This window comes from Labeo rohita, unplaced genomic scaffold, assembly GCF_022985175.1.
Source record: "Labeo rohita strain BAU-BD-2019 unplaced genomic scaffold, IGBB_LRoh.1.0 scaffold_611, whole genome shotgun sequence".
In the NCBI taxonomy this organism is placed as follows: domain Eukaryota; kingdom Metazoa; phylum Chordata; class Actinopteri; order Cypriniformes; family Cyprinidae; genus Labeo; species Labeo rohita.
Window position 1 is genome coordinate 31,770 of NW_026129537.1, and position 16,090 is coordinate 47,859.

A 16,090-nucleotide genomic window follows, 5' to 3' on the forward strand; every position below is an offset into this window, starting at 1 on the left:
GAAAGTGTGACACCTGCAGGCAACAGCCAAGCATCACACCATTTCACACATACTCCATTTGCAGTGTATATGCAGTATTTTTTCTGTGCCCATGTTTAGAGCAAGAGTTCTTAACTCGGGCCCTTGATGTCCACTTTCCTGCAGAGTTTAGCTCAAATCTTGATCAAACTCACCTACCTGTAACTTTCTAGTAATCCTGAAGACCTTGCTTAGCTTGTTCAGATGTCTTTGATCAGGATTGGAGCTATACTCTGGCACTTGAGGAACACTTTCCTGCAGAGTTGAGAACCTCTGGGTTCAAGTATTCACATTGCACACAAATGATTCCAGGACTGATCCGTCTGTAGCGTCTATTTTTGCTTTGCTGCACACACTAAATTAAAGTGACAGAGCATTGTACGTGGAAAAAATGGTCATGGATTGACACAGAAATGTAATTACACCATAAATTCATACATTTAAATTCTTCTGTGTTTAACAGCCAACACATGGCTTTTTGGTTAGGTTTAAAGCAATGAAAAGTGCACTTTTAGAGAAGACTACAGTAGATGGCACTTGTGAATGTAAATAAAGTTATTTTATGTGTCTTGATGGATGTACTGTTATATATAATATATATAACATATAACTATAATTTACTTACCCCCTTGTCATCCAAGATGTTCATGTCTTTCTGTCTTCAGTCGTAAAGAAATTACGTTTTTTTGAGGAAAACATTTCAGGATTTTTATTCACATAATGGGCTTCAATTGTGCCCTCGATTTTGAACTTCCAAAACGTAGTTTAAACGCAGTTTCAAAGGGCTCTAAACAACCCCAGCCAAGGAAGAAGGGTCTTATCTAGCGAAATGATCGGTTATTTTTTTCAAAAAATTGAAATTTGTATACTTTTTTAAGCACAAAATCTCATGTAGCACAGACGCTGAGATGTGCGTTCTTGGATGATTCGTTCATTTTGAACAGATCTTTAATGTGACGGGAACAACGAGGCGTCTCGGGGAGTGATTCGTTCACACGTGCAACATCCTATTAGTTTCTGTACTGGAATTAGTTCACCAGTTTTGAGTCTTTGGGATTTTCGACTCTTGTCAGTAACTTGTCAGATAAGAGGTGAGGTGAGCTAATCATAGACTAAAGACCCAGGTAAACAATTAATCTTTTCTGTCTCTTATAGCATTACAGTTTTGTAGTGTGATCAACGTTTGTGTAAGCAGTAGATGTGTTAGGGAAGTAACACGTAACGTTTTAATAATATTTTGCTAAAATGAAAAAAGATTTGTTCATTTTGCTGAAGGAGACTTAAAGGTCCGAGTTGGTAAAATGATCCGAACTTCCCATCACTACTACGAATCACATGTAAGTTCATCGTCTGTGTACTCCGGCTCAAAAAGGTAGAGAATGGTGGAAAACTCCATCTCATTTTCTCCTACAACTTCAGAATCGTCCAACATCGTTGTACCTTTTTGTTTGTAAACAGCATTTGACTTACTTGCACTTTCTTAGTTTTTGCACCTTCGCTTTGTAAACACTGGATCCGTAGATCCGCCTACAGTATTTGGCGTGACCTTTCGACATGATTCAATAGTACGTACCAGAGCTTGTGCTACACAAGCTTTTGTGCTTAAAAAGTACACAAATTTTTACTTTTCGAAAAAAAAATGAGATTGTTTCACTAGGTAAGACCCTTCTTACTCGGCTGGGATCATTTAGAGCCCTTTGAAGCTTCTTTTAAATTACATTTTGGAAGTTCAAAATCGGGGGCATAATTGAAGCCTAAAATGTTTTCCTCAAAAACCATAATTTCTTTACAACTGAAGACAGAAAGACATGAACTTCTTGGATGACAAGGGGCTGAGTAAATTATTTGTAAATTGTTGTTCTGGAAGTGGACTTCTCCTTTAAGTTCCGTATCAGTTACAATATATTACTACTACTTATAAGGCCCTAAATGGTTTAGCTCCTGCATACCTAACTAGTCTTATATCATGCTACAATCCATCATGCTCCCTAAGGTCACAAAACATTTGGCTTCTAAACTTTAATCTAGATTAAAGACATCTCTTTAGCCAAACATTCACATAATGCCTCCGTAACTGGTGTTGTCTGCGTTGTGGTTTTGAATAACCAGACGGACAATCAGCTGACCTTTCGACTCATCTTTTACTCTGATAAAACAGAAACAGCATTTATAGATGGTGTCAGTTCACCCTTTTTTCCTTTTATCTCCCATGTGGAGAGTGCGGACAGGGCACACAGAGAAAGAAAACATGGAAGCAATGGAATTTAACAGCAATTGTTACAAACAGCATACCTGATAAAACAGAAACAGCATTTATAAATGGTGTCAGTTCGCCTTTTTTCCTTTTCTGAAAGATGAAGTGCAATGCAATTAGCACATGCTTAGAATGCATTGAAGACACATCAAAATTAAAATGAAAACATGAAAATAATGAAAGTGATTTTTAAGGTAAAGATGACATTAGATTATAAAGAGCTTAACAAAAACCCACCGACTCCCATATGGAGAAAAGGGAAGAGGAAATGCAAGAGACAGGAAATTTAGATTAACGTTGCCATCAGAAATTTAAAGGGGAAGATGCACACACACAAATAAGATTATCAGGTACACATATTAACATTTTTGTGTAATTCTAATTTTGCTATAAGTTGGACTGCAACATATAATCATTGCTGTAAAAGTGTTTACCGTCTGTTTGATTATGTCATTAATTATTTTTACTTTACAATTCTGCTATATTTACATCATCTTGACATAGTCACCACTAATAAGTTACTACTAAACATATTATAGAAACCTAAATTTTCTGTAAAACTGCTTTGCAATGATTTGTATTGTGAAAAGCACTATACAAAAACTAATGGAATTCATTACCTGCAGAATTGCTTGTAATAAAGTTTTAAATGAAAAGGAATAGACAACTGTTTCTGTGAGTGGTTTTAGTTTGAAATGTTTGTGATAGCCTGCTACTTTATAATTTAAGAAAAGTAGGCTACAGGCATACACACAGCAATCAGATCATACGTGAAATGGGCATCAGTCTGATTTATATCTTGCAAGAGCGTTGGAGCAATTTACTTCTCTTTTGAAGTTTAAGAGGGTGTTATGAAAAAAAAAATTGAATGCCTTTGTAAGGCAGGAAGAATGCTACTGATGACAAAAGTTTGAGAAGGCAACTGGAAGGAAAAAATCGGATCTATATCAGTAATATAGTAAATCAACTTTATTTAATTGATATAGATTTGCAACGAGCTTAAACAAAAACAATCTTAGTCCTTTTAAAAGCCTCTTAAAAGGGCACCTATTATACAAAATCCACTTTTAGAAGGTGTTTGGACAGAAAAGTGTGTCGAAATTGCATGTATACAGCCATCTTAGAATGGCAAAAATACATCCAGACTTTTTTTTAATCTTCATAAAATCAAACCAGGCTCAAAAAACAAGCACTTGTAGCCTGTTCGCAAAATGATGTCATATTTCAGTAGCCCCGCCCACTTCTATTGACTGACAGGTGCGTATTACCATATCAGCCGTTTTGTCTGCATGTGATCGACTCTGTTGAAAGCAGTTTCCTGTGAGGAGCACCCTTGCTCTGTTTCATGATCAGAAAACATTCAAGGATGTTAGTGTTTCTGCTGTAAATGTCCATTCTCTCCCCTCCTTGCTAAACATGATAGATTCCGAAAGCGGAAGTAAAACCGGTAAAACTGCACACATAAGTGAGACAACTGCACACGATCACAGATAGCACACTTTGATTCATTTGACAATTACATCGTCATTACATCTCATGTGTCAGGCACTGTGTGCGGGAAGGAGGAGTAGGGACGAGGAAATCAGGAACAAGCACTTTATTAATGTAATCCAAACAAGGAAACAGGAACAAACAGGAACAGCAGGGAAACCACACTCTAACACAATGAAAACTAACATTAAATGACATTAAGAACCGACAAAGACCAAGGCACTGAATCAAACTTATATAACCAGGCTAATGAGACAAGGACAGGTGAAAGTGATTAAACAATGACGTTATAATAAGAAACGGAACAGGAAAGACCAAATAAGGAGACGAGGGAAAAAAACAACGAAACAGTCCACAGGGGTGTGATATCATGCACCACTGATAAGGCTGCCTCCTTGAAGCACACTTAGAATTTGAATGCAACGATTTAGTATTTGAATGAGGGTTTTTATTTTACATTCAACGAATATTCTAAATATCAGCACTTTCATCAGCCTCATCTGGTGAAAGCGACTGATGGACTGATACAGCGATCGACATCCTGACTTTTTCCAGAGCACCAAAGGAGACAATAGGCTTGCTGCGGGATGAGCAGGCGCCATCTTTCAGCAGCTCCACGGGTCTATGACTGCAGACGTCGGACTTCCATGGGGGCTGACTCGACAGAGCATTCCGAACGGTAATCCTCAGGTCTCCCTTGCTTTTAACCAGCACTGCCGAGGACATTTTATGGCCCACCAAACTGGGCTGGGTAGAAGATTAGGGCAGCCTCATCGCGAACGAGAGGCAGGAACTAAGTATAGCCATGGTCATGCGTTCAAAACATGGATGCTCTAGCCCACCTGTGGCCAAACGCATTGTTGTAGACGTTTCCCCCGCTGAGTCTTAATGGGCCAACATTACAAAGAGTATGGAAATAAGGAAATAATGGAAATAATTCACTGATTCTGATTGCACTGTATTGGCCAGGAAAACTTTGGATAGCGGAAATAATTCCACTTCTTTACAATCAACCCTGGCCTCGCCCGTTGCACAGGGACCTTCCTTCTCAAGCGAACGGGGAGATATTTCATCCAGCACCCTGCAAGGTAGCTCTGTGGGCCTGGCCCATGAGAACTTGAATTTAAATGCCTCTAACATGATTGACACAATTCGGAGTGCGATGGCGGCCTCCACCCACTCTCTGTGTGGTCATAAATGGAGAGTGTTTGAACAATGGTGTGCAGAGAGACATATAATTTCATTCTCATGCTCTGTATCGGATGTTCTTTGCTTTCTGCAAGAACTGTTGGACAAAGGTAGAGCCTAAGTCTATATTTCAGCTATTTCAGCATGTCATGTGGGTCTTGATTTGGGAACAATAAGTCGGCACCCCCTGATTTATGGATTTATGAGGGGAGCGAGACAGCTGCTTCCGGTCCCTAAATCCCTAATACCATCCTGGGACTTAACAGTGGTTCTGGATGCGCTCTCGCAGCCTCCTTTAGAACCTTTAGAGGGTACTGATTTGTAGCGTCTTTCCTTGTGGACTGCATTGTTGATCGCTCTCACTGCAACAAAGCACTAAGTGAATTACACGCTTTGTCAATACATCCATCCTGTATGCAGTTTGCATCGGATGGATCGAAAGTTACACTAAGGACTAACGTGCACATGTGGAATGGCCACGTCCTGGGCTATGTTCAGGGGAGTTTCTATTCAGGACATTTGTGCTGTAGCAAGCTGGACATCACCACACATATTTGTGAGATATAGGTGACGGAATCATCCCTGGCTCATACCAGATATGTAATGCAATTATTCAGGGCATACTTGTTATATTTATACTCGTCATATTTGTTACACTCATAATAACAACAACACTGGTTTTGTAAAATAAAGAAAACAAAAGTGTGCAGTCATTCTGTGTGATCGTCATTAAGAAATCCGTCACTAAAATGAACTAAAACTCAGTGAATACTCAACACAGATACATGAAAGATATATCTATAGAAAGCCTGACATGTATACTTTTAAATGAAGTAAGTCTTATCGAAAACAAATATCATGCATTAAATTAATCTGTATGAAGTATGTTTCATTTCATTGCATCAAAATGTTTGATGACACCAGGATGTTTTTAATGTTCTATAAAATAAAAATGACACGATATAAAAGTAATAGTGTTTACACTGTAACACTGAATGACAGAGTCTAAGATTGTTTAGACAAAACTACTTTCATATACTCTGTTCACGAATAGATGTTTATGACGTTGAAGAACTAAAATGGTTTTGTATTGTATAATGCATACAAAGCATGCTTGTGTTTATGTTTATAAAATCATTATTATTTATTGTATAACAACAGGATATAAAAGTAACATTTTTTTTTCTTATTAATACTTTGTGAATGGATGTTTAACATGTTAAAAATAACAATTAGTTTCTCAGATATAAAATGTCATTTTTTTAAGATAGTAAAGCATGCATAAGTCTATGACTACAAAATCATACTATATGTATATATTACAGATGCTCCTGATATTAACATGCTCACAGATGGGTTTTTTTTTTTCTAGTGATCTGATTCCTGCACCACAGATGAATGCTGCATGAAGAGTGCTGTACCAACATCAGATGTTCAACTACACTGATATTCTATGGTAAAGTTCCTGGACTACTGATGATGAGTTTTCTTTCTTGAATCCATGAAAAGCAGCAGCAATTACTTAAATATCAGGTATAATTTACTTGTTTCACTTGTTGAACAGAACCACAGGGACCACAGTTCACCCCCCCGTTCTGTGTTTTGGCCACCTAATTGGGGCAATCATTAGCCTGTCCTCTGGGCTACACCAGGAGAATGAATAGACTCTCAAATGCCTGATCACACTTACTGTATTGTGTTTAAAAAAATGTCTTAATTCTGTGAGAAATGTCTAAAATTCTGTTAAATTCACAGGTCTATTTTTTAAAGAAAATGTAAAGCTAAAAATTCAAGTCTGAGACACACACACAAGATGACTTAAGACTTGAGTTCATTAGTCCTCCTATTGAGAAAGTCTTGAGGTCTACAGTATTCTCTCAGAATACAAAATTTGTTTGTCTTGATAATGAAAATTAATTGACCTTGTTCAATGTTTTTATGGCAAAGAGTTAAAGATTTATGTATCATATTAATTTTTACGCAAAACCTCATATACTTCACCTATATAGATAACAATGGGTTAATGATTAAATAAAACAAGAGTGGTAATGACTAGTTGTGTCCAGAAGATCTTTCAAATGCTGTAATATCTTCAAAATTAAAAGAATAGTTTCCTCAAAAAAAAAAAAAAAAAAAAAAAATATATATATATATATATATATCTCTTCTTTTATTCTCATGTCATTCCAAACCTGAATGACTTTCTTTTGTGGGACATTAAGGAAGATAATTTGATTAATGTCGCAGTATTTTTCATATTATAAAAGTTTTTGATTATTTTTTTAATATTGATTAAAATTAATTGAAAAATCTATTAATAACACATTTAAAGAATGGTTTGAGAATTTATATAAATCAGAACTAGAAGGGGATACAACAGTCCACAGAGGGTTTTTTTCCACCTTTAATCTTCCCACTTTATCAGAAGATCTGACCTCCTTCCTCAGTGCCTTAATATCTAAAAAGGAAGTTTTAGAAGCTATAAAGAGTTTGCAGTCTGGAAAAGCACTTGGGCTTCCCCAGATGGGCTTAAAAGTGAATTTTACAAAGAATTTAGGAATTTATTAGTTGACTAATTTATTAGTTGACTAATTCCCTTACTAAATATGCTCAATGACTCATTTGTAAAAGGCTGTTTACCACAGTCCCTGAGAGAGGCAAATATATCCTTAATTTTAAAAAAAAGGCAAGCAGGCAGAGGACTGTTCGTCCTATCAACCTATTTCGCTGTTGAATGTAGATCTGAAGATCCTTTCCAAAATCCTAGCTCCCTTCTGAAGATGAATATTCTCCCAAGATTACTTTACCTCATTCAAATTGTTATGTTATTAATGCCATGAGACAACGACTTGCTGCAAAATCTGACTATTTATTAAGTGTGCACACACATTGCACTCAACTCTACAGCTTGGTGCACTACTGAGAACTGTCCGGTCCACAACACATTACCGGAACCATTGTTGCTATAAGGCATAACATCACATCTTCCCCCCTTTAAAAGAAAATAACTTTCCTTTGAAACCTTTTGTTATATCAGTTTGTTCTATTGCCAAAATAACATCTTCATAACAACATCACAACCAAACCATCACAGAACTTTCACAATAATCTTTTTTTTTTTTTTTTTTTTAACAGTCAACAGATTTCAATTAATCTTTCAGGAGGTCTAACAGTGTGTTTTGGTCTGCAGTACTTCCCAGATGAAGCAGTAACTTGTTAGATCAGAGTTAGTGTGATCCACAGGACCTTTGTCAACTTGTTCACTTGTGGAAATGTCAGACACATCTTGTTCATCTGATCGCAACTCGGTTTCTTGAACAGTCACATATGGTCTTAAGTCCCCTCTGTTCCTTCTTAGAATTGCACCATGTTCGGTCTGAATCTCGTAAGAGCGTGGTAGTACTTCTCTTTCAACACAACCTTGTCGCGTCCATGTTCCTGATACATGGTTCAGGATTCGAACTCTATCCCCAGGCTTGAGTTTTTCGCAGGATCTTTGCTTTCTTGTCGTAGTTTTCTTTTTGTTTGTTTTTAAGTTGTTGTTTTACTTGTTTGACTTTGTTTGCCCCAGCAGGTGTCAACAAGTCCTGGTGGATGGGTAAGTTAGTGCGTATCCTTCGACCCATCAGCATTTGGGCTGGGGACAACCCATTTTGAAGAGGAGCACTCCTGTAAATCATTAGACTCTTGCGGAAGTCTGTCTTTCCATCGTGACTCCTCTTCATGAGAGCCTTCACAATCTTTTCAGAACTCTCTGTTAAGATCTCTTGGATCAAGACATATTCTCAAAGAACCATTCTTGAGCACAATGACTAGTGAACTCACTAGTCATTGATTTTCTTAATGACATCCAGCTTCTTCATGCGAGCTAATTCCTCTTTGAGTTTTTCTCGCAATGCAAATGGAACTTTTCTGCATGCGTGCACCACAGGAGTCACAGCGTCATCAGTATTTATTCTGTGTTCCCCAGGCAGACATCATTCAAAAACATCCTTGTACTCCTCCATTTGCTTTGCACTGTGATGTCACTACAAACACTCTCCTCACTAAGTCCAGTTTTTTACATGTGCTCAGTCCCAAAATTGGCTGAACGCTCTTTTCCACAATCAGCATTTGTGTCCTTAATAGCTGTCCCTTATGTTTCAGAGTCACCAGGCAGATTCCTTTGACAGGGACATCCTCACCTGTGTATACTGTTACTTTTATTTTTGAGAGAATTTTGTTTTTAACTTTGAAGGTTCTGTAGTCATTCATAGACAACAGGTTAACTTGTTTGAATGGAAATTTGAATGGAATTATTGTCTCATTTACTGTCAGTGGTACAATCCATTCAGCTTTTTCTGTCATGTTTGTTTGAACAGAATCCAGAATTCCTCTGGCTGTATGTACTTTTTGCTTTGCAACATCAGTTTTGCAACACTTTGCAAAATGATTATTCTTCCCCCAACTATTGCAAGTTTTTCCATAAGCAGGACAAGATCATGGTATATGTGTCCCTCCACACCTGCCACACTTGCTTTTTGTGGTTTTCTCTCTCTGCTGTCTTTGTTTTGTTGGTTGTTTTGTGTGCTGCTCCTCTCTGTTTACTGCATGTACTGTAGCAGTATCCCTATGCAGTTCTTTGGCTTGTGCGTGAGTTACTTCAGCAGCTCTACACATGTTGACAGCTTCCTCTAATGTCAAAGCTGGTTCACGTAGCAGTCTTTCCCTGAGACCATTATTGGGAATCCCACAGACTATTCTGTCTCTCACTAGTGAATCTCTTAAATCTCCGAAGTCACAAGTCTTACTCAGTGTGTGCAATTCAGCAAGGTATTGGTCAAAAGTCATCCCTGTTTCTGATCAGCAGAGAAAAATGTGTATCTCTCAAACGTGACATTCTTGCTTGGTACAAAGCATTCTTCAAACTTTGTCATGAGAGCAGTCAGTGTTAAATTTGCCTCGTCAAGTTGAAAACGATTATATATTTCCAGTGCATCCTCACCTATCACGTGTAGAAACATTGATGCTTTCAACTTCTCATCAGTGCCACCTGCACCACTGGCAGCAAGATAAATGTTGAATCTCTGCTTGAAACGTTTCCAGATGGTGGATTTAACTTCTCCATGATGGGAAAACACTCAGAATTCTCTTACTTTGTTTCAACGATGTCTTTTTGTCCTACCTTCGAATACATTTCCGTGCTGCTTTCTAGCACTCGGCTCACGGGTGCTCATTTCTCGTGCGCTCCTCCCTTGGCCGCTCTCCGTGCAGGTAACGCTCACCGTGGGTCTCGTCTCACTGGTGTTTTAATCACCCACTCTCCGGTGTCTGCCAGTCCCTATTTCTGACACCATATTATGTTATTATTGCCACGGGAAAACGACTTGCTGCAAAGTCTGACTATTAAGTGTGCACACACATTGCACTCAACTCTACAGCTTGGTGCACTACTGAGAACTGTCAGGTCCACAACACATTACCGGAACCATTGTTGCTATAAGGCATAACATCCCACAAATGATTCCAATAAATTTTACACATAAAACCATTAGGAAATTAAATGGTTGGTTTAGTTCTTTTATATGGTCTAAAAAAAGCAAATAAAAGCAAAAAGCAAAAAAATTTCCCCGACTGGTGCGGGGCTGCAGTGATGGTTGACCTTCTACAACTTTCTCCCATCTCCCGACTGCATCTCTGGAGCTCAGCCACAGTGATCTTTGGGTTATTCTTTACCTCTCTCACCAAGGCTCTTCTCCCCCAATAGCTCAGTTTGGCCGGACAGCCAGCTCGAGGAAGGGTTCTGGTCGTCCCAAACGTCTTCCATTTAAGGATTATGGAGGCCACTGTGCTCTTAGGAACTTTAAGTGCAGCAGAAATTTTTTTGTAACCGTGGCCAGATCTGTGCCTTGCCACAATTCGGTCTCTGAGCTCTTCAGGCAGTTCCTTTGACCTCATGATTCTCATTTGCTCTGACATGCACTGTGAGCTGTAAGCTTATATAGACAGGTGTGTGGCTTTCCTAATCAAGTCCAATCAGTATAATCAAACACAGCTGGACTCAAATGAAGGTGTAGAACCATCTCAAGGATGATCAGAAGAAATGGACAGCACCTGAGTTAAATATATGAGTGTCACAGCAAAGGGTCTGAATACTTAGGACCATGTGATATTTCAGTTTTTCTTTTTTAATAAATCTGCAAAAATGTCAACAATTGTGTGTTTTTCTGTCAATATGGGGTGCAGTGTGTACATTAATGAGGAAAAAAAAGAACTTAAATGATTTTAGCAAATGGCTGCAATATAACAAAGAGTGAAAAATTTAAGGGGGTCTAAATACTTTCTGTACCCACTGTACGTTGGTATACATGGGTAAAAGTTGTAAGAGAAATATTATTTGCCTCCTTTTGACAACAACAGCCAATCACAACACTGGATCGAAAAGGTGCCAGTTTGCAATTCCCTTCTACTCAGGAAGAATTAAAACAGGGATGGACAAACTTGGTCCTTTAGGGCAGTGGTTTTCAAACCTGTCCTGGAGGCACCCCGCCCTGCACATTTTGTATGTCGGCCTTATTAGACACACCCAAATAAGGTCTTGCAGTCTCTGATAATGAACTAATGGTTTGAATCAGGTGTGTTAGATGAGGGAGACATGGTAAATGTGCAGGGCAGGGGTGCCTCCAGGACAGGTTTGAAAACCACTGCTTTAGGGCCACTGTTCTGCAGAGTGTAGCTCTAACCCTGATAAAATTTACTTGTTTGTAGCCATCTAGTAATCCTGAAAACAGCTGCTTCAGGTGTGTTTATTTAGGGTTGGAGCCAAACTCTACATGACTGAGTTTGCCTGGGATCAAAGGTTTAAGTATTGCAAAGTTGTTTCTGAGATGATACAAGGTAAGGAAGAAAGTCCAAAGTCTAAACCAGGGTTTCTCAAATCTTGCCCCAAAGGGCCAATGTGGTGCAGAGTTTAGCTCCAGCCCTGATCAAACTCACCTACCTGTAATGTTCAAATAATCCTGAAGACAGTGACTAGCATGCTCAGGTGTGTTTGGTTAGGGTTAGAGCTAGACTCCAATTAGATCTCATGGGCTAGAGCTGAGGATCCCTGATCTAAACACTGATTATAACTGCATTGTGACATTAATACATCTAAAGCCTTCTACTCACTGCACAATTTTAGCAATCCTATAAGATCATTGCTGATCACACTGTGCAACATGGATCGAATAAACTTGGGTACAACATGCATGTAAACTGTACGATGATGACACCTATTGACTAGTAGGCTACGACGCACGTTACTATAAAAGAATAAGAATAAAACATGGTAAACAAAAAGAGCATAATGAATCACACATAGAACCACAGATCACAGAAATCACCACAATTGTTTCACAATGCCAATCTTTCGTCTGGGACAGCCGAAAATCGTACAGTGTGTTTTAGGCTTAAATGTTGTATTACCAACTTTGGGAAAACAAAAAGCAGAATAGTAGAAAAATCAGTCAGCATATGTTTGTATATTTTATATTTGGTATATTGTATATTTTGTTAATTGTCATCATTGTTGAAGTTTGTATTATGAACGTGTATATATCTAGGTGTATTTCAATAAATGTTACCCTGGAACACAAAACCAGTCATAAGGGTTTTTTTCCAAATTGAGATTGTTACGTTGTAAGGTTCCAGACGTTGTGTTTTATGATTTGGGTTTGGGTTTCTCTCTCTTTAAATATTGTAATTTAGTTCATGTTTGGGTTTAGTAGGAAGGTGGGTGCCATTTTGTTTTCTAGGACATATTTTCTCCTGGTTATGTTAGTTAGGGAGTTAGTTTAATCCGCTGTATTTTGTTTTCTTTTATATGAAGCTTAGGTAGTTGATTTATAAAATAGGTAGTTTTGTTTATGTTAGTTATTGTGGCCTTGCCCCCTTCTGAAGTCAACACCCTTTTGTTATGTCTTTGTTTTAAAACTTGTAAATAAAAACTTCTCTTTTGCTGTTGTGGCTGTAGTTGTTTTAGGTTCTTATTGTAGCTTTTCTGGGTTTGGAGACAGCGTTTCTCTCTGCCGTCGCGCTGTCAGTCACCACCAACCATTTATTTCTGTTGCGGGCCCCCCAGGACATACTTAGTCCGTAACAAGATAAAAAAAAAAAAAGTTTTAAATAATAATAAATAACAAATAAATAAGCTTTCCATTGATTTATGGTTTGTTAGGATAGGACAAATTTGGCAGAGATACAGCTATTTAAATGTATGGAATCTGAGGGTGCAAAAAAAATTAAAATATTGAGAAAATCACCTTTAAAGTTGTCCAAATGAAATTCTAAAATGTATGAGTTAAGGTTTAATGTACTATATATTTATGCTAGTTTAAAAGCATCTTAATTTTTGGCTAGGACTGAAAGTCTGCTATGCTGAATCAACACTAAATCAATCAAGTACCTCGATCAATAAAACACTTTTTAATATGCACAGTATTTGTTACAAATGTTTAATTTAAAATTTTTCTTTGTTGTTGTACTGTATTGTTGTATTAAGAACGAAAGACATACCTGAGTGTGAAGATTTCTCCGTGTATACATTTCCTTATTTCAAAAATAGCAAATGAAAGTTCCCTGCTGACCTTTAATCATCTCTATTATCTGAAGTCACATGACAAATGTGGCAGTGATATCTTTTATGATTATGAACTTCGTTCAGTTTACTAATATTTACATGCATTTACATGTTTACCAATGCCTTGTTAATTGGCTTGCCAAAGAAAAATATTAAAAGACTACTGTATTTACAAAGTCCAGCTGCTAAACCACTCATTTGACTAGAAGTAGTGCTCACATAACCTGCCTATTCGATCAGGTCATCTGAACTGCCTACTGACAGTTCCTATATTTTGACAATCTTTTTGTGTTACATTGTTTTTCCTTTTGATCTTTCATTTTTTAAAAATCTAATTTTTATTAAAGTAGAACAATTGAAAGTGGGGGGAAACTCACACAATTTATTGTTCACAATTATTGGCACCCCTAGAAAATCTTATCAGTAAAATATCTCAGTTATGCTATTTTAAGGTTACAGTGTAATTATATGTTTAAGTACTGAGTAATAACCATTAACTACATGTACTGCTATATGCTTAGGGTTAGGATTAGGGTTTGGCTTAGGGTTATCTGCATGTATTTATGCATAATTAATTAATTGTTTTTATAATAGTAAGTACTTGTAATATGTAACAAGGACACCTTAAAATAAAGTATGACCAAAGGCAGAATTTATTTGATCAAAAATACAGTAAAAACACTAATATTACAAAAATTTACATTAACAATAGTGGTTTTCTATTCAAGATATTTTAAAATATAATTTATTTCTGTTATTTTTGTGTACTTCAGTGTCACATATTCCTTCAGAAGTCATTCTAATATGCTGATTTGCTGCTTAATTATTGTCAGTTAGTATTTGTGCTCAATTACTAATGTTTCTTCTTATTACTACTGTAAACTGTTTTTGCTTCTTAAAATGTTCCTATTATGCCATTTTAAAGGTTGCTAATATTGTTTTAATAGACTCCCTTAAAAGAGCCGGCTCTTACGGCTCCCAAATGGCTCTTTATTTAGTATCACTCAGAGCCTTCTATTTTAGCCCAATTTATCAATTGTGAATGTTTTGTGTATTGGTAAGCAACTTTTTAATTCCTTATTTTTCATTAAAAAAATACACAGTTACTATTATTAGTTACTATGCCACTCTTAGTAGCTCCTCTGCTAGGTTATCTGCAGTGTGTCTCTCGGCAAACTCAAAACAGTCAAGAAGACACGATGTCATCTTAAAGTTTTCAATAAAGTGACAAGTGACAGACATGTATGAGCATGTTGTTCTGAATGTCCAGCAGTCCGTTGTCAGGCAAACTGCTGAAGCTTTTTTGACCCTGTCTTGCCACAGTGCACACTCTGTGTTATACAGTTGTGGGATAATTGTTTGGGACAAGGTTTTTCCACTGGGGAGAACATACGTGGGGTTTAAGGCCTGGACAAATGTTTTAAATCCTTTGTCCTCCACAATGGAAAATGGCTGAAAATCACTCGCTGTCATTTTAGCCAGCTCCTCATCAACACTTATCTGTTTGGCTGGGGTCATTTGTTTTAGAATAAATGTGCTCATCTTGGTTTGACCTGCAGTTTTCTGCAAGACAGTGGAACCTGCAGCAAACTTACTTGGCTCAGGGCCAGTGGATGGCACGCTCGGTTGCTCTCTCTCCTCCAGCTGCACGGATGGGTGGGCAGTTTTTAGATGTCTATGCATGTTTGTTGTTGACCCTGCTCTAACAGATATTTTCATTTTACAAATTCTGCACTCAGCTTTGCAGTCTCCAACATCATTGAAATGCAGCCAGATGCTGCTTCTTTTTCGTTTTTCACTCATTTTTTCACTTTCTCCCAATGGACTCGCATTTAATCTCCCCCGCCTCTCTCTGTTGCTTTGTGTACCTGGCCTGTACCACTACACTCGCTATCTTTAAAGCATGCGCCCCCTTTTCTTCTTTCACATAATGGTACGATCCTAGTGGGTCCTCCCATGTGATTAGCCGCATGGTGTTCCCAAATGAAGCCCCGTCCCAACTTACGGCAGAAGATTCGGCTCTCCCCAACGGGAATCGGCTCTTCTCGTTCGCTACAAAGAATCGGCTCTTAGAGCCGGCTCGTTTGCGAACGACACATTTTAACCTTAAACCACGGCTCAGATGTCGGGAGTAAATGACGACCACTATGTTCATTATTACATCCAGCAACACAATACCTTAATCACTCAATCGGAGATATTCTTGTCTAACTTACATCCCTGCTCTGGCATCAAAACATGGAAAGTTACTGGACTGTGACAGCTGGTCTAAGGTAAGAGCTCATGTCAATCAACTATTGTGGGAGCGGCCTCTGTCGGTGTGATGCCACAATGACAGGCATCTGAGAATGGCTCGATTTGAAAAAGGGGATATTATTTTTACAGATTAATTAAAAACCACTGCATGGATTTTTATTATTGTAGGGTAGATTTGTACATACACTGCCAACACACATTAACGTTCAAACAACATGAAAAAGTGAACTTAGCATCCGATGACCCCTTTTACAATTACCCCATCAAGTTCTGCCAGAAATCTT